The following is an 18,810-nucleotide window of genomic DNA, read 5'->3' as shown; positions in this document are numbered from 1 at the left end:
TAAGAATAGCAGGAAATATGTGTGAGCCCAGAATAAAATAAGAGGACAGGCACTGCAAATTATGTCCTCTTAAATGCCGGAAGTTGTCTAATGAAACAAAAGAATAAAAAATATAAAATGGACCCAAATATCCATTAAAATTTCATGGATAGAGAAAATGTGATATATTTTCACAATTGAATACTATTCAGTCATAAAAAGTAATGAAATTCTGCTATTTGCAACAGCATGGATGAATCTGGAGGACATTATTTAGTGAAATAATCAGGAAGATAAAGTCAAATACTCAATGATACTGCTTTTATAGAATCTAAGACAGTGGGTCAAATAAAAGTAGAATAGAATGGTGGTTACAAGAAGTTGGGAGGAGGAGTGAAGAGAGGGATGAGAAGACCCTGATCAAAGGAGCATAATTCCAGTAGGATAGGAGGATCAATTTCAATAGATCTGTTGTAGCAAGGTGACTATAGTTAATGATGATGTGTTTTATTCTTGAAAAATCCAAAGAGAGAAGAATATTATTCTCTCATGACAAAAATGATAAGTATAATGAAGAAATTTACTTTAATTTAGCTAGATGTAACAATCCTACAGGTTATATGTATTTCAAAACATACTGTTATTAAGCATAAAATAGCAAAGTGCTATCTACTTATTTAAAAATCAAAATAAAAGGAAAAAAATTTATATATGTGGAAGCAATTAATTTGAATCTATGATTTCCTATACTTAGTTAGAATGCATATTTTTTTAGAAAAATTAAAGATATATCAGTTATTTTGCCATCACATGAGAAGAATGACTTGCTTTATATAGAACCAACAAAAAGAATCCATTACAAAATAATTTGATGATGCATTTGACAAGATTTTTAACTAACATGATTCACATGCTAAGGTATTTTGACCAGGTACACAATTTTAAAAATATGTGTAGATATCTAAAGGAACTAAATTATATAGATCTCATTATACCCCAATGCCAACCATTTAAAATAGTATATCATATACAAATCTGATTTATAATTTATTATCAACACTCTAATTTTTAGCTACATTCAGCATCAAATTAAGCCTACCTCTGAGAACCACGCTTATAATGTTACAGCTTTGATAAAACTTTTGGAGTGTTCATTCCACCCACTTAACCTCCACAGAGACTCCTCAAGGGAGTAAGCTATTTAGTGAAGATGTTTATTGAATGTACAAAACCATCATCCATATGCAATATTGTAAGTCATTAGTGGTCAATGTATCAAGTAGTAGTTATGAACACAATTCTCTTTAGTATGATTTAATTAAAATGTGCTAATACTTTCAGGATGTCTAGAATATGGGAGAAAAAGAAGAGAGTGATGACATTGATTTCTAAACATGAACATGAGAAAAGAAAGATTGAATCAAAGGATGGTCATTTTCACAGAATTTTCCATCCCTTTCCTCCAGTGGTGCATTGAGAAACTGAAATTCTCAAGGACTGAATCAGCCACTACTTTTTTTTTTATCACAAAACTAACAACAATAACAACAATAATTGCTGTTGTAATAAGTTATTTCATGGCTGAAGTTATACAATTAAAATATGTAATGTCAACCTCTCATTAACATTGATATGTCAAGATCCTCTAATTGAATACATCTATGTGTTAAGAGAAATTTTTCTATAGTGGATGGAACCTCTTTTGTCAGGTTTTATATATACAATAGGAAAGGAATACAAGACTTAACCAAATATTTGTTTTAAAGATAGAAAGGTAGAAAGGTTGAGCCGGGCATGGTGGCACACGCTTGTAATCCTAGCATTTGGGAGGATGAGACCGGAGGATTGCAGTTCACAGACAGCCTCAGCTACTTAGTGAGGCCCTTTGCAACTCAGTGAGATCCTGTTTCACAATAAAGAATAAAAAACAGGGCAGGGGGTGTAGCTCAGAGGTCAAATGCCCCTGGGTTCCATCCCCAGACCCGCAAAAAAAAAAAAAAAAAAAAAAAAGATGGGTATAATAAAGCTTGGATGGCATACTGAAATGACTCTACAGCTTATTTAAAGTAATTAAGGACCAAAAATACAAAATTCAGAAAACACAAGCAAAAATAACTTCTGTAGTAAAAGCAGGAAAAGTGATTACAAAAATTCAGTGATACAACACAAGGGACTTTATGATTTCAAAATATGTGGATGAAATACAGGAAGAAGAAATATAAAGAATAAATACAAAGCAAAAATAGAGATTTAGAATAAATATTCAGGTTAAGTTATTTAATAAAAATTTTATAAAATGCTTATTAAGCCGGGCGTGCTGGCATACGCTTGTAATCTCAGTACTTGGAAGGCTGAGACAGAAGGATCCAGAATCGCTACCAGTCTCAGCTACTTAGTGAGGCCCTCCACAACTTAGTGAAACCCTGTTTCAAAATAATAAAAATCAGGCTGGGGATGTAGCTCGGAGGTAGAATCCCCCTGGGTTCAATCCCTAGTAACACACACACACACACACACACACACACACACACACACACACACATACAGCTTATTAAAAAGGGAAATTTTCACTGTCTTTTAATTGTAGGAAAAAAAATGTTTAAAGAACCACAATTTGGTGGGGTTGAGGTGGTGACAGTAACCTCAAAGGCAGCTTCCATGTCCTGGAGAAGGTGTCATTATCTCAAAATAACAAAGGGCAGACCACAGTTAGTAACCTGCTATTAAAGAGAAAGTGTGTTGAGCACTAGGGAAAGCATTTTAAATGCTATCATTACTTTATGTATGTAAATCTGCATTAGTAGATGATATAGGAACTATTTTTAAGCTTTTAAAGGCTCATAGGAATTTATTTGTTTGTTTGTTTATTTATTTATTTATTTTATTTATTATTGATTTATTTTGGTGGTACTGGGATTTCTGGAAGCCCTTCTACTATTTGTTTTTTATCATACTGGAGATTGAACCCAGAGGCATTCCACCTACAGGCTATATTCCCAGCCTTTTTAAATTTTGTTGTTTTGAAACAGGGTCTTGCTAGGTTGCTGAGAGTCTGGCTAAGCTGCTAAGGCTGTTACTGCTCCTGAGATTTGCTGGTCTTGGCCTCCCAAGACATGGGATTACAGGCGTGCAACACCATGCCTGAGCACAGTTGGTAATTTTCTTTTTTTTTTTTTTTTTTTTTGCGGGTCTAGAGATGGAACACAGAAGCATTTTAGCTCCAAGCTATACCCCCTGCCCTGTTTTTTATTCTTTTAATTTGCAACAGGGTCTCACTAAGTTGTGGAGGGCTTCACTAAGTAGCTGAGGCTGTCCGCAAACCGCAATCCTCTGGACTCAGCCTCCCCAATGCTGGGATTTCAAGCTTGCGCCACCACACCCTGCTCACAGTTGGTAATTTAAAACAGCAAAGTCTCTCATTTTTCAATAAGAAATAAAAGTGGAATAAGAACACAAGAAATACAATTTCAAAGAAGGCAAATTTCAGAACATGCAAAATGACTAATTTAAATTGATCTGAGATATCCTGGAAATTATTGCTCAATTGGTACTAGATAAACCCTGAGTACCAAGGCTTCATCAAGGTATAGGCATTTAGCTTTGAACACTGCTATAGAAAACTTGGAAAAAAAATATAATCTGAACTTTTATTTGAAACCAATCCTTTCTCACCTTGGGAATCCTCTGAACAACCCAGATACTTGATTATCATGATCATCATAGAACACTTGGAGCCAACACTCCTTCCTTTCTGGACCTCACATTCTAACTTATATTTAATAATACAGTAATCTATTTTCTTGAAAAAAAAATTTTTTTTTTGCAGTAATGGGGAATGGAACCCAGGGTCAAGCTGAGCCACATTCCCAGCCCTACTTTTTTTAGTCTTTTTTTTTTTTTTTTTGAAACAGGGTCTCACTGAGTTGCGAAGGGCCTCGCTAAGTAGCTGAGGCTGTCCACGAACTGTGATCCTCAAGTCTCAGCCTCTAGAATGCTGGGATTGCTAGCATGTGCCACCATTCCCTGCTGAAAATTTTTTCTTACCTACTTCAGGACTCTGGTCTCTTTCTTGTACTAGAACAGACCTTTCATTAAATATCCACACTGAGAAACAAAATGTTTACAAAGACTAAAACTGTCACCGCCTCCCAGTCCTCTAGGTACTATTTCCTTCTAAAGATCTCTCTTCTTGACTTTTAGATTCAAATAAGAATATGTCTCATTTGACCCAAGTCTATAAGAATATGTCAGAGCATTTCCTTTTGTCACTGTCTCAAAATCTTCTTTCTTTATGAAGAGTACATCTTTTTCCCTTGAGAATCAGTCTGTACCATAGATGATGTAGAGTCAAAGTAAATATACATTGTCTAACTTGTTTTACCTCCAGAACTATCTTTATCAACATTAAGAAATTTAGAATAGCAAATAATTTATTATTATCTTAGAGTAGATCATGCATCATTTCCTAAAAAAGGAAATTATTCACAAGATTCACTTGAAACAAAAATCCCAAGTCTAACATACACAAAAAAGGCAACATTGGGATATGACTCACATTTCATATATTTTGAAGATTAGAAATCTACTCCCTACAGCAAATATCCAAAGGACTTCTTACATTTAAAAAAATGACAATGACTTGTCACATGGAAACAATTGCTCAGGCTGAATTCAGAATGTGAATTCTACAAACCAATATAAATTATAAATGAAATTATTCTGCTAAATTTTTTGATATAGTAATGCAACTGAAGTCATCGTCCTGGTATGTTATAATGATTTAGGATGTTAAAAGAAGGAAGTCACTTTTGTTTTTGGTGCTAGAGATTGAATGCATGGGCATTCTACCTCCAAGCATTACCCCCTACTCTTTTTATTTGTTTTTGAAACAGGGTATCCCTAGGTTGCTGAGAGTCTTGAGACTTTCTGTGATTCTCTTTGAACCTGAGATCCTCCTGTCTGTGCCTTCCATGTACTGGGATTACAGGAATGCACCACAACACTTTGCTTTCAATAACAAGAGAGATAATAAATATTTTGAGAATCACAATGACACAGTGTCTATTACAGTTTAATTCTACTATTGTAGCATAGAAATAACCACAAATAAAAAGAAATATGTTCATGCTCCTCTTAAAATAAAACTTTATTTGCAAAACCAAATGGGAGATTCAGTATTTGTCACATATACAATTGTTTTTCAACAAGTAAACATGATTTGGCTCCATAAAAAATATCTGTTACTCTTTATTCATTATTGCATCGACATAATTGCATTCTTAAAATACTGTATTTGGAAATCATGATGATTTAAGTTTACTTTGTTTTCTAATAATTATTTCATTTCTAAAATAGGAACATTTGCGTTTTTAGGTGCATGTCAAGAGATTAGTACCTGTATACAGTTGCAATTTCATTTTAATGAATGTAGTCCAATGTACCACAATGCTTAAGCTAATGCTATAACCAAAAGATATTTATAGTCAGGCACGGGTAGCACATGCCTCTATTCACAGTAGTTCAAATGCTGAGACAGGAGAGACAGGAGGATCACAGGTTCAAGTGCAGCCTCAGCCACTTAGTGAAACCCTGCTTCATAATAAAAAATAAAAATGTCTGGGAGGGATAGCTAAGAGGTAGAATGTCCCTGGGTTTAATTCCAGTTGCTGAAACAGGAGGATCACAGGTTCAAGGACAGCCTCAATCACTTAGTGAAACCCTGTGTTATAATAAAAAAATAAAAAATGGCTGGGGGGGGATAGCTAAGAGAGAGAATATCCCTATGTTCAATTTCAAATACCCTACATCACCACAAAAAAAGATATGATCAAGAAGGATGTTAGTTAGATTTCTGTCTTAGTAAACAAAATGCCTGACAAGAAGAACTTAGAGTAGGGAAAGTTTCTGTCTCATGCTGTCAGAAATTTAGTTCATGGTCAACTGTCTGGCTCCAAGGCAGGGAAAACATGGTGGCAGGGAAGAAAAAAGTTACTCAGCTTAGGAGAGCCAAAAGGTAGAGAAAGATAGAGATAGAGATGATAGATAGAGGACAGATAGATAGATGATAGATAGATAGACAAAGATATAGATAAGGGGCAGGACAGTCCTCAAGGTCATTCCCAAAGTGACCTACCTCCTTCACCCTTTTCCAACCCAGGCTTCAACACATGAGCATCTGGGGAGACATTACAGATCTAAACTCTAACATTCTACCCTTTGTCCACAAAAGCTCATGCCCACCTTACAATGAAAAAATGTATCGCATGCATTTCTAAGAGGCTTCATAATCTTAACAATTTCAGCATTGCTCAAAGGTGCAAGTTCAAAATCTTTTCCTAGCCTTAAGGGAAACGCATAGCTGTAAGCCCCTTTAAAAATGAAAGCAGGTTGTGCCAGAGCCAGCCAGCAAAAGTATGGGTTCTGAAGACAGGAGTGAGGGTTGAAGAATTCCAGCATGGGAGGGCCACCAGTCTCTACTGGGCACCCTTGGGTTTATTCTCTTGTATTTATACAGTCTCCAGCTCCAGGTTACACAAGAAAGCAAGAAAGTTGGGTACAAAGAACATAATCTTGTGGGAAAGCCAAACAATACCCTGGTACAACACACCCTAATCATAGAACAATAGCATCAGTCGTTCTGAGAGAATCTTAATTGCATGACAACACACCTTGTTGACTGTGGGCCAGGGACAGTCCGAGAGGTAATCTTTTAGTAAAGATAAGGTGAAGGCCTTAATGGTTCCCCCACAAGGTTGTATACTTCAAAAATACAATAGCACAGTGTGAACACCCCCATGTCGAAAGGGAAGAATAGGGGCACAGTAAGGGGTAAGGCTAGATCAAGATAAAAGAAAAAAACTAGTCAGGAAAATACTCAGTCCAGTATCAGGGCATTTGGTGATGAGATGCGAGCTCCAGAGCAACCCTGCCCCTGTGGACTTTTTGCACCTGATGCGGCTGCTCTCTTGGACTTGCTCTGTCCCCAGCTCGTAGCCTTCCTCAGCAGAGTTCCAGGTTTTTTGAAAGTCTTAATTCCTGTGATTGACACTGAAGCTTCAGCTTCTCCCACACCTTGATGCAGTGAACCCTTAAAACTCCAAGCAAATATCTTTCTGAGTGCAGGTTTCTATAAAAGATTATTGATTGCACACCAATTATACTGGCCCTACATCTAATACTAATACCACTGGAGTCCCCAAAGCAGAAACAAGAAATAGAGCAGATCATTTGAAAAGAATACCTAAACTTTACTGAAGAAAAATTGTTGGTTTTTGGGCATGGTGTTCCATGTCTTTAATACTAGTTCTTGGGAGGCTGAGACAGGAGGATTGCTCTCAACAACTTAGACCTTATTTTAAAACAAAAGACAAGCTGGGTGTGGTGTTGCACACTTGTTATCCCCAGCATTCGAGAGGCTGAGACTGGAGGATCTGATCGTGGTTTCTGGACAGTCTCAGCTATTTAGTAAGGCCCCTGCAACTCAGTGAGACCCCATTTCAACAAAAAAAAAAAAAAATTAAAAATAGGGCTGATGGAGTAGCATGGAGATACAATGCCCCGGGTTCCATCCCCTGTACTGCAGAAAAGAAAAATAATAATAATAATAAAATAAAATAAAAGATAAAATGGGGCTGAAGGTGTAGCTCAGAGGTAGAATGCACCTCAGATGAATTTTCAATGCCACAAACAAATTTAAGCCTGTAAATTGGAAAACAAAATGTATAAATAGCAAGTCAATTTATAAAATCCAACAATGGGACATCCACTGAGAAAACTTTCCTAAGTTCCTTCTAATATAAGAAAAATCAGAGTCATCAGATATCTGATAGTACCATGCTATGCCAGAAATTAAGAGGTTAACATTTATAATCTCAAGGAATAACAAAAAAGTAAAGGAGGTATTTCATATTCTAATGAGCTTTCATTTATATATATTAAAAAAGGCAATACAACCTGCTCTAAATATGCAAATCTCCAAGGAATATTCTCCCTGCGAGACTTTCTGAAAAAACTGATTAGAAAATGAATATATGGCAACCAGAAAGATTTGGAGAAAATATGGCATGCTGATTTTGTGTGGTTCAAGGAAATTGGAAAGGGAATGATTGAAGTTTTATTATTTGCCAAGAGGCAGTACAAATCAATTTCTCAATTTCAGTTGTTAAGGACGTAGTCTCAAGGTCTCAATATCCTGCAAGGAGGATAGGCTTATGCCCAGAAACAATTCTATTACTTTGGGAGGAAGTAATAGAATGGAAATGAGCACTTCATGAATAGCCAGCACCTCAACCCACACAGGGCTAGTCAGTTTTCCTCGCAGTCTAGTCAATATCTGCTTTCTATGTTCTGAAGTTGTCCTGTTAGGTACAGACTAGTATGTATCTTCATCATGTTTGTGACTTATGCATACTGGCTTTTTATCATTTTCTCACTTTGATAAGGTATATCAGTTGTTTAAATATAAACATTAAGAGAAAACATATTTTATTAGAATACTATGAACTCCTGAGAATTTATACTGTGCCACATTTAATATATATAAATATATAACCTTAATATACGCTATGTATAACATATAGTATATGTTATGTAGTATATAATATTTTATATTATATGATATAATATTAATTATATTTATATAATATATATTTGTTTACTTTGGTTATGGGGATAGAATGCAGGGGTATCTTATTTCTGAGCTACACGCTAAGCCCTATTTTATTTTTTGTTTTAAAACAGAGTCTTTTTAGGTTCCTGGGAGCCTTGCCACATTTCTGAAACTTTCCTCAAGCCTGCAATCCTGTCTCAGCCTCCTTAAGTACTGGGATTAGAGGCGTGGGCCTCCATGCATATATCGCAGTTTTTCATAGACTTTGATGGTACTGGAAATTGAACCCAGGGACCTGCTATATTTGAGCTAAATCCCCATCCTGCATTTATGTATGTATGTATGTATGTGTGTATGTATGTAAGTATATATGTATGTTTACATTTATTTATTTATGGTACTGAGAGTTGAATCCAGGTGAGTTCTACCTCTAAGCTCCACCTCAAGTTCTATTTTATTTTTTACTTGGAAACAGGGTCCCACTCAGTTGCTGAGGGCCTCTCTAAATTGCTGAGGCTTGCTTAAAACTTGTAATCTGGTATTACAGGCATACTACACCTTGCTTTATTTGAGACTACATTTTACTATATTTTATAGAAAATATGTAAAAGTATATAAAATTTACATACAATTTCTAGAAGACGGGATAGTAAAACATTATGTTAGCTTAACATAGAGTTTATGATAAACAGAAAATTAATAAATCATAGTTTATCATTTTAGATCTATGAGACCTCATACTCTCATTCAAATGTTTTTACATTATCTCTGGTCATAGTTTAAAATCTGAAAAAAATTGCAAAACCAAGTGTACAGTTTTTGCGTTACATTTGCTTTAGAATAAATCATTTTGATTAAAGTATAGTCTTCAAACATGATGAGTTTTTTTTCTTAGAAAGGTTTTAAATCAAATCAATTGCTAACTAATCATACTTCTAATGATTTCCGTATGTTATGACATTTATAGAAAATGTCAAAAGTACTAATTTGCCAAAAGAAAAATTAGTAATGGTTCTTAATTGGGTATACATTCATCCTAAATCAAGTTGTTCTATGTGAAGAAGATAATACTATATAAATTATACTTTATAAAGGCATGGTGTTCTGTGAGTAATATGAGATTGTTTTTCCTGAAAGTCGTAAAAACAAAAGGACCAGGAAAACAGTCTGAGCAAGTAATTTCCATTATATATTGCAATTTCCATCTTTCATTATAGGTTAAAATTTTATTTAAAATTAAAATCTGAGACCAGGCATGCTTGTAATCACTGCGCTTGGGAGGTGGGGAAAGGAGGATTGTACGGGTTCAAAGCCAGCCTTGCTGGCTTAAGAGACCCTGTTTCCAAATAAAATATAAAAAATAGGTGCCTGGGAGTGTAGCCTGGAGGTAGAATGGTTTCCAGGAACCCCAGTACCACCAAAAAAAAAATACATATATATATATATAATCTGAGCTAGGTGTGGTGGCACACACTTGTTATCCTAGCATTTGGGAGGCTGAGACAGGAGGACTGTGGTCCATGGACAGCCTCAGCTACTTAGTGAGGCCCTCTGCAACTCACTGAGACCCTGTTTCAAAATAAAGAATAAAAAATAGGGCTGGGGATATAGCTTAGAGGTAGAATGCCACTGAGTTACATCCCCAATACTGAAAAAAAAATGTTTCCATTAAAATAATAAATTTCAAAAATCAAGAATTTTATGTTTTATTTTTAAAATGGACAAATGTAATATAAATATGAGAGTTATTCTGTTTCCACGTTCAATGAAGTTTTGCATTTTTACATTTTTTCTCAGTATAATATTAGGGAAATGAAAGTAGGTGCATGGTTATTTGAAAAGTCAAAATACTTGTTTCTGTCTCAATTATAACTATGTCATTAGTGACCACAAGTTTAAAATATTTAAACATTAACAATATTATTGAGAAAAATTAAAGCTAAGGGCCTACCACTTATACCAAGCGCTCTAAAAATATTGCCTAATAACCTCTTAGGAAATCTTGAGACATTAAAAACTCAGTACTTTTACTAAAAACCCAGAATTTTCTTTAATACAAGAGCATTTCTGGTAATATATGAAGTTTCATGTAATGGTTAGTGCAAGCTTTTCACCTAAAGTATTATATAATAAAAGAAACTTGTGAGTCCTAAAAATAATAAGAGGCCAGGGCCTAGTCTAAAGATATGATTAACCTTAGGATAAATTGGTACATACAAATGTATGCTTCCTGTAATTAATTATAACTCAGTTAATTAAATTTAAATTTTCTGTTACCTCAATATCAATGATCTTTCCTTTAGTGTTGCAGCTGTCAAAATAAATGATAAAACAGTTTAATGAGTTAAATTACGTCTAATGAATGACAAATTAATTCATAAACAATAGTTTCTGTTTCGTTTTAATGTTAATTGTTTCATCTAAGAAATGGACTTTTCTTCCCGTCTAAAATCTGGGGTTATATATGAAGTGCTGTGGTTTTTATGGTCAACCAATATCTGAATCTCCTCCTGTGTGTGACTGCAAAATGTATATGGCCTATTCACTCTTTCACTTGTAAATGTAAATAAGAGTTATCTATTATTTTAGTTAATCCTGCAGCCTTGCCTAGGTGTCAAGTGAGATGCCAGTGATGTAGAGAGGCTATGCTTCAATGACTTCATTTTGCCCAGGTGCTAAAGGCTCAACCACTACCTGGATAACAACTGAGTTTAATGAAAATAGGAACTCAGACGGTGTAAGACCAAGACTTTTGGAACCAACCTGTCTATGACAGAATCAGTTAATACCTAGAGTTTCTGAAGGCCTGTGATTTAACACATTCCCTCTCAGTGCCTAGAAGGGACAGAGATTTCTTTAGCTTCCAAGAAAAGTTATTGAGGAAGTTTTATAGGTTTTCAGGCAAGGGTACACATTAGGACATTAGATTTCAGAAAAAAAAAGTGGACTGTAAATTTATTGTAAAAGGTCTGACTCTGCTTTTACACACTAGGCTTAAATTTGGAAAAATTGGAGATTCCACAGGCCTTTTATAATGAACAAAGCTGTTAACCACAGAATAATAGAAAATTTATACTTTTTCCATAGTTTTAGTTTTTGAGTTTTAAGTATGATTTGAGTCCTTTATCAGTAGCTGAAAGTACAGATGTCTGTCTGCCTACCTGCCATGAGCATCACAGTCTGGTGTTTAAGACTGAAGCATTAATGTACAATTGTGTATGATCAGCTAGATATCAGTCTAGAACTAATCACTGAGGAACAGCTCCTAACACAATAGTGTACTGTGACTGAGTCTTGGAAGATTATTATACAAATTGCAAGTCTGATATCTAAAAGCATTAAGTTTCTCCAGCACTGATAACAGAACCTTTTAAAAGTACCTGAACCTCAGATTCCTGGCCTCTTTCTTCAATATCCCATTGATGCTGCATGCGTTTGCAGTCTATATGGAGTACCAAGAGCTGTGTCTTAGACATGCCATATGGATTTTCAACTATTTTTTTTTTTTTTTTGGTGGTACTGGGGTTCCTGGAAACCTTCTACCTCCGGGCTACACTCCCAGACACCTATTTTTTATATTTTTATTTGAAAACAGGGTCTCTTAAGCCAGCACGGCTGGCTTCAAACCTGTGCGATCCTCCTGTCACCGCCTCCCAAGTGCAGGGATTACAAGCCTGCGGCACCACGCTGGACTAATTGTACTTCTTATTTGAATTGCATGGCTGAGTTCTGTAAGAAGACATTCTAAATTTAACAGAAGAAAATAGAGTGAAAGAAAATAATCGAGAAGAATTGCCAAATTCATGTGGAAGTAAATAAATAGCCATTCTGTGAATTAATCATTTATAGAAAGAGAAGGATCATATGTTTTGTTTCATAGGCAGAAGCCAGGGAGGAACTTGGATATAAGAAAGACATTATAAAGTAGAACAAAGCTCCAGTGGAGATAGAAAGGTGGTCTTGGAGAGGGTTGGAGGACAGGGAGAATTAATGGAGAAAACAATTCCAGTGGATCATGTACAAATATGAGAATATCAACACCAATTTCAATATCTTGTATGGGGAAGTGGAGCAGTGGGGAGGGAGCCAGGGGAAAACTCACCGAATGCTGTGTACAGGTATATTGCTATCACTATGATTTGCACTATGGTATGAGATTATAATGCACCAATAAAAAAGTAAAAATAAAAATAAATAAAATCAAGGAGTGATCAAGACTGGTAAACGGAGGAAAGCATTCCTGATGAAGAAGGAACTGAAGATGCATGCCTTATTATTTTTGCATTTCCATGTTCTCCTTAGCGACCTGGCTGTTCTTCACCTTCATCCATCACACGCACTCCCGTCCCATGTCCCCTGTCAGTATAGCACAGGCAGTCTATCAGGACAAACAAGGCCACTGTGTCAGTTTTCACTTACTTAGCATATTGAGATGAGTAGGAATAATTAACTATAATTTGGGTTTAGCCCGGACACCCACTTAAACTTTGAAACCGCTTCACCCTTATTGTAATTACCTCATTGATCATCACCTTCTTGCATTCTTGTACCTTGACGGTAATGAGTGGACAGCTGTTAAAACCATTAGACAAGTCCGTGCTTGAAAAGCTGGCCTTCTAATGGCTTCAAGGACATTATGTGCAGATTCCACCAAATGGTTAAACACACAAAGCACCTTGGACAAAGGTCTTCTGTGGATAGATGTTTATATGAATTTAGAAGGCAATGGATATTTTTCTCAATCTTGCTGGAAATAAAAAAAATAGCAGTTCCTGTTGACCAGTTCCAAGAGGATATCTCAATGACATGCATTTGAGCACAGTTCTCTGGGAACCAGGCACCCATCACAAGTCAATGACACATATAATTACTCTAACTTTGAAAAGGCTAGAAGAGCAGACAAGGAATTTCAAAAATGGCCCCAGATCCTCAGTCTCTGCATTTGCATCAACAAGATCCACAAACATTCAAACACTAGTACAATTGTTCACATGCTAAGAAAGGGGTTCTCCAAACTTTCCGCATATCTATTACATCAGATTTCTGACTGGTGGGACCTAGAAATGAGTATTTACTGAAGTTCCCCAGGTGATTATAATGTGCAGTCAGGGCAGTCACAACTTTATAGTGATTACAACTGAATGTCATGACTTTTGGCTGAAATCAGTCTCCCTAATATGCGGAAGCTAAGGAGAAAATGGGTCATAGGCGGAACTCTAGACAAAGAAGCAGATTCTATAGATGAGCAAATAAGGTGACCTGAGGGGATGGGAGGAGGTAAAGAGGGAAATTCTCTAAAGCACATGACATACTTTAACAAACATATCAATTTCAATCACTAAGCTGAACATGAGAAGGAGAAAGAGGAGGAAATGGGGTAGGAACTGGATAGGGGCTAATTGGGTGGTGTGTGCATGAATGTCTCCACCATCTTGCAACCCATTAAGATATGTGAATACAGCCTGTGTGGTGGCACGTGCTTGTAATCCCCGCGCTTGGGAGGCGGAGACAGGAGGATTGTGCAGGTTCAAAGCCAGCCTCGCTGGCTTAAGAGACCCTGTTTCCAAATAAAAATATAAAATAGGTCTGGGAGTGTAACCCAGAGACAGAAGGGTTTCCAGGAACCCCAGTACAACCACCACCAAAAAAAAAAAGATATATAAATACAATGCATCAATAATAAATTTAAAGATATAAAGAATGCTCCATCTCTGGGTTCCCACAATACCTTCCTACAATAAAGTTACTGCATTGTAAAAAATTTTTTAAAAATCACCATAGGGGAAAAAAATAAAATCGGTCATCTGAAAAGTAGTCAGAAACACCCCCATTAATATAATATCCCTTTTTATGTTTTGTGGGGGGGATTGGAAATTATACCCCTAAAGTTATTTATTTATTTATTATTTATTTATTTATTATATTGCTGATGGCCATGCTATATTTCTGAGGCTAGCCTCGAAACTTTGATCCTCTTCTCTCAGGCTCTCAAGTCCTAGAATTACAGGTGTGCATCTGGCTGGCATCATACCCTTTTGCTTTCCATTCATTCAGTCTTAAATTATAAACAGACACATTATCAAGACAAAAAGTTATATTTGATCATAGATGAGCAAATAAGGTGACCTAGAAGAGGAAATTCCCTAATGTACATGAGGTCCATTCACAAATATATCAAAGTCAATCACTAAGTCAAACATGAGAATGGAAGGGGGAGAGAATTGGGGAAGGGCTAAATGAGTGATATGTGCATGTATGCCTATACCATCTTCTACCCCATTAATATGTATGACTACAAAGCACCAATATAAAAGTAAAATGAAATAAAATAAAATAAGCCAGACTCAATATTGGAGAGTGAATTCAAACTTGGGCTTTGTGGTGTATGCCTATAATCTCAGTACTTGGGAGGCTGAGACTGGAAGATTTTAGGTTCAAAATCAGCCTCAGAAACTCAGAGAGGCCTCAGCAACTTAAGTGAGACTATTTCAAAATAAAAAGTGAAATAAAATTGGGGGGTGTAGCTCAGAGGTAGAATGTTGCTGGGTTCATTCTCCAATGCTAAAAACAAACAGTTATATTTAATTCACTTTTCAGGAAAGGTAATACAAAACAGAAAGACATTGAGTGGTTAATATATCAATAGATGGATCAAATAGTGATTCAGTAATGTGTGGCCTCCTCTCCTGAGCATACACCAAGTACTCACTAATCAAAATCCTCTAAACAGCAGCCCTAATACAGCCAGAGCAAGTGCAAGCTTCAAAGGTCAATGGGCATATGCTGCCAGAGAGAGACAGATGCTGAACAGACCAATGGGGATGAGTTCCCTTCACTTTTAATTTATAAGAGCTCATGTTCTTCATCTTAATTAAGAGAAATTCACTCAAATATTAAAGTGGCCAGTGACTCATGGCTTCCTGGCTCTCACTTATATTTCATTTATGAGAAAGTCAATTGAAATAATTTAATAAACTCAAAGTCACAATCTATCCTTTGCATTTAGCATTTCAAAAAAATATTGTATTGGGATGAAATACTTGAACACTAAGCAATGTTTTCTGAAAAGCCTGTGAACGTTTTTTTTCAATTTTCAGCACCACAATAATATAAAGTAAATTACAATGAAAGCACAATGTTAATTTCAAGCTCCATTAGAAACACGAGGTGGGGAAGAAGTTACTGTTTTCCAATTGCAAGGGATAAAATTAGGAGGGAATGAGATCCCATTTACAGTCTTAAAGAGGGATTGCAAACAAAGAGCATTAAAAAATCAAACTATGAAAAACTATTTGACAGTATCATTTTAAGGCACATTATCTCACTTAATGGAAACAGATAGCACTCAGTTTCATCATTTTCCATGAAATGAGGCAATGTGCTGTAAAAGTTAAGCACATGTAGGAGGAAAATCACAATCTGAAGTTTGCTGCTAAGTAGCTGCTAAAACTCTGTATAATATCTTTCGTGCATGTTGATAGGTTTAATGCTATGTTCTGGTATGTTCTACCCCGAGACTTGTTCTACTCAATTATATCTAAACTATTTCTTTGGGTTATTTGTTTAAAGAACTGATGGGGGGAGTGGATGATAAAATTTAATTTAAAGAAAAAATTAAATGAATAACTACTCTATAAAGGGTATTAAATTATCTTTGATGGTCCGGCGTGGTGGCGCGCACTTGTAATCCCCAGGCTTGGGAGGCGGAGACAGGAGGATCTCGCACGTTCGAAACCAGCCATGCTGGCTTAAGAGACCCTGTTTCTAAATTTAAAAAAAGTATAAAAATAGGTCTGGGAGTATAGCCCGGAGGCAGAAGGGCTCCCAGGAACCCCAGTACCACCAAAAAATTATATTTGAGGAATATATGAGTATCCATATTTATGTGGTGAAATTCCCATCATATACCTCAATCATGTAACACAAGGTTACATGATTTTTAGTACTTGGTATTGAATCCAGGGGCATTCTAACTCCAGGCTATATCTTGAGACGTTTTTTAAAAATAGAATCTCATTAAGTTATTCAGGGCCTCAGTATATGGCTGAGGCTGGCCTCAAGCTGTAATCCTCCTGGTTCAGCCTCTCAAATATTGGGATTATAGGGATCAACCACCACTTTTGGATTTAAGGTACATTTTTAGACGTATACTCTCTCTACTCAAAAGCCATTTTTAATATACTCTTCTGCTTTAAATAAAATTGACAATACTTGGAGAATAACAATATAAACTGAATTTCCATAGAAAGTTTTATTCTTCCTGAATTGACAAGGGAACCACTTACGTGACCTTTATAATCAACATAATTGGTGCTTTTAGACAGTGTAAATATGCTACAGTGTATCGACGTCTTTAGCACTAGAAAACTCAGCTTTCCATGCAGATTGCAAATATAACCTTTGTTCAAGACAGTGTGCTGACTTAAAATGCTTACAGCTAGAAATGCCCCAAAACTATGGTTTCTGTTATATTTTATCCCAACTAAAGTCTAAATATTTATTTTTTTAAATCCTAGTTTGGAGCATAAAGAATATAGTTTGAGCCATTATGTGGCATTTGATTTTTTAAATATATGAACTTCTATTTATACTTATATTTATATTCCTTTAAATTCAATTTTATGAACTTATATTTAAAAAATCAGGCTGCAGAAAAATCTGGGATTTTTTCCCTGTTAGGCAAGCTTCACAAGGATACAATTATTTAGTGCCAATCATATTGGGCTTTGGTAAGGGAGGCATTCTCTGATTACCTCTGAAAAAGTAAATGAGTGGTGGACATTATTGGCTTTTAATTATATGCCAATGTAGTTCCACAGTATTTTAAATTGTGTAAATAGCATAGATGCATATTTCATGTGGTTTTTATCTTTTTTTTTGTTTTTGTCTTTTATTTCTAGTTTCTTTTACTTTCTAGTGATATGATATTTTTATTAGTTCCCATCTTTTGGGTGATGAATAAAGAAAACAAAATAACAAATTTATTCTAATTAAATTTTGATCAGATTCACTACTTGCAATGATCTCTAAAGGTATATCTCAATCTTGTTTGATATACTTGCAGAAATTCTTACTTTTAAGGGTCCTATATACCTGAATTCTAATATATAGGCATGACTTCCTGATGGTGAGAGAGAACATGGTCTCACCTCATGCTTTTCGTTATTTGGTGCCATAACCTGAACACTACGAAAGTTTGACTAGACATATCAGGCCTTTGAGGGAAGCAGATGCTTTAGTAGCACTCACCACTACTGATCTTAAAGTGACCAAAGGCTAGGTTCTTCCTCCCCACTCAGTCACTACTTGAAGGCCAATTCTCTCAGCTCCCGGATGTCCCTGCCTGGAATATGCATGGACCTTACACCTTTGTGCAACATGGGCAGACTGCAGCAAACCAGTAAATGCTGTGGATGTTGTTTGATAAAACTTCAAGCAACCTTCAGCAACATCATTTCCTGACACTGTGTGTGTGTGTGTGTGTGTGTGTGTGTGTGTGTGTGTGTGTGTGTGAAAGAGAGCAAGAGAGAAAGAGAGAGAGGATGATCAAAGAGGTATACCTCCAAACTGCACTCACAGAATTTTTGATTTTGTACTGGAAATTGAACTCAGGGACGTTCTACCTCTGAGCTACACCCTAGCCCAGGCATGCTATTTATAAGACTCACATTTCCCCATGAAGACCTTGGGGTGGGAATGATTGGAGGAATCTGAATTCTCTTGCTGGATTTTGAGGGGGGGGATACTTGAGATAGAACCCAGAGACTTTTCTACCTCCTGGCTGTACTCCCAGACCTATTTTATACTTTACTTGGAAACAGGGTCTCACTAAGTTGCTGAGAACCTCACTAAGTAGCTGTGGCTGGCTTTGAACATGTACAATTCTTCTGTCTCAGCCTCCCTGTGCTGGGTTTACAAGCGTGTGCCACCGCACCTGGCTCTTGCTGGATTTTTGTCTTCCTCAGTATGTTTGAGCTATATCTAGGCAGAAGAAAGCTATTTGGAGCAGTGCATAGGCACGTTGTCTGTGTTTCAGTGACAGAGTATAGCTAATGGCAAAAACTTCAAAGCACATTTTAGTTATAGTTTGAAACCATAGAGAAAATTTGGAGTCCCACAGAAGCCTAGAACTAGTGCTGTGTCAAAGCATTAAAATGTGGTGAAGAAAAAAACGCTACCTAGAATTTTCCCCAGGCCTCTGGACTTAGGGGCGGGGGGAAGGT

The sequence above is a fragment of the Muscardinus avellanarius genome (assembly GCF_963383645.1).
Source record: "Muscardinus avellanarius genome assembly, chromosome: 17".
Lineage (NCBI taxonomy): Eukaryota > Metazoa > Chordata > Mammalia > Rodentia > Gliridae > Muscardinus > Muscardinus avellanarius.
The sequence above is the reverse complement of the archived record's forward strand: the minus strand, read 5'-3'. Positions refer to the sequence as shown.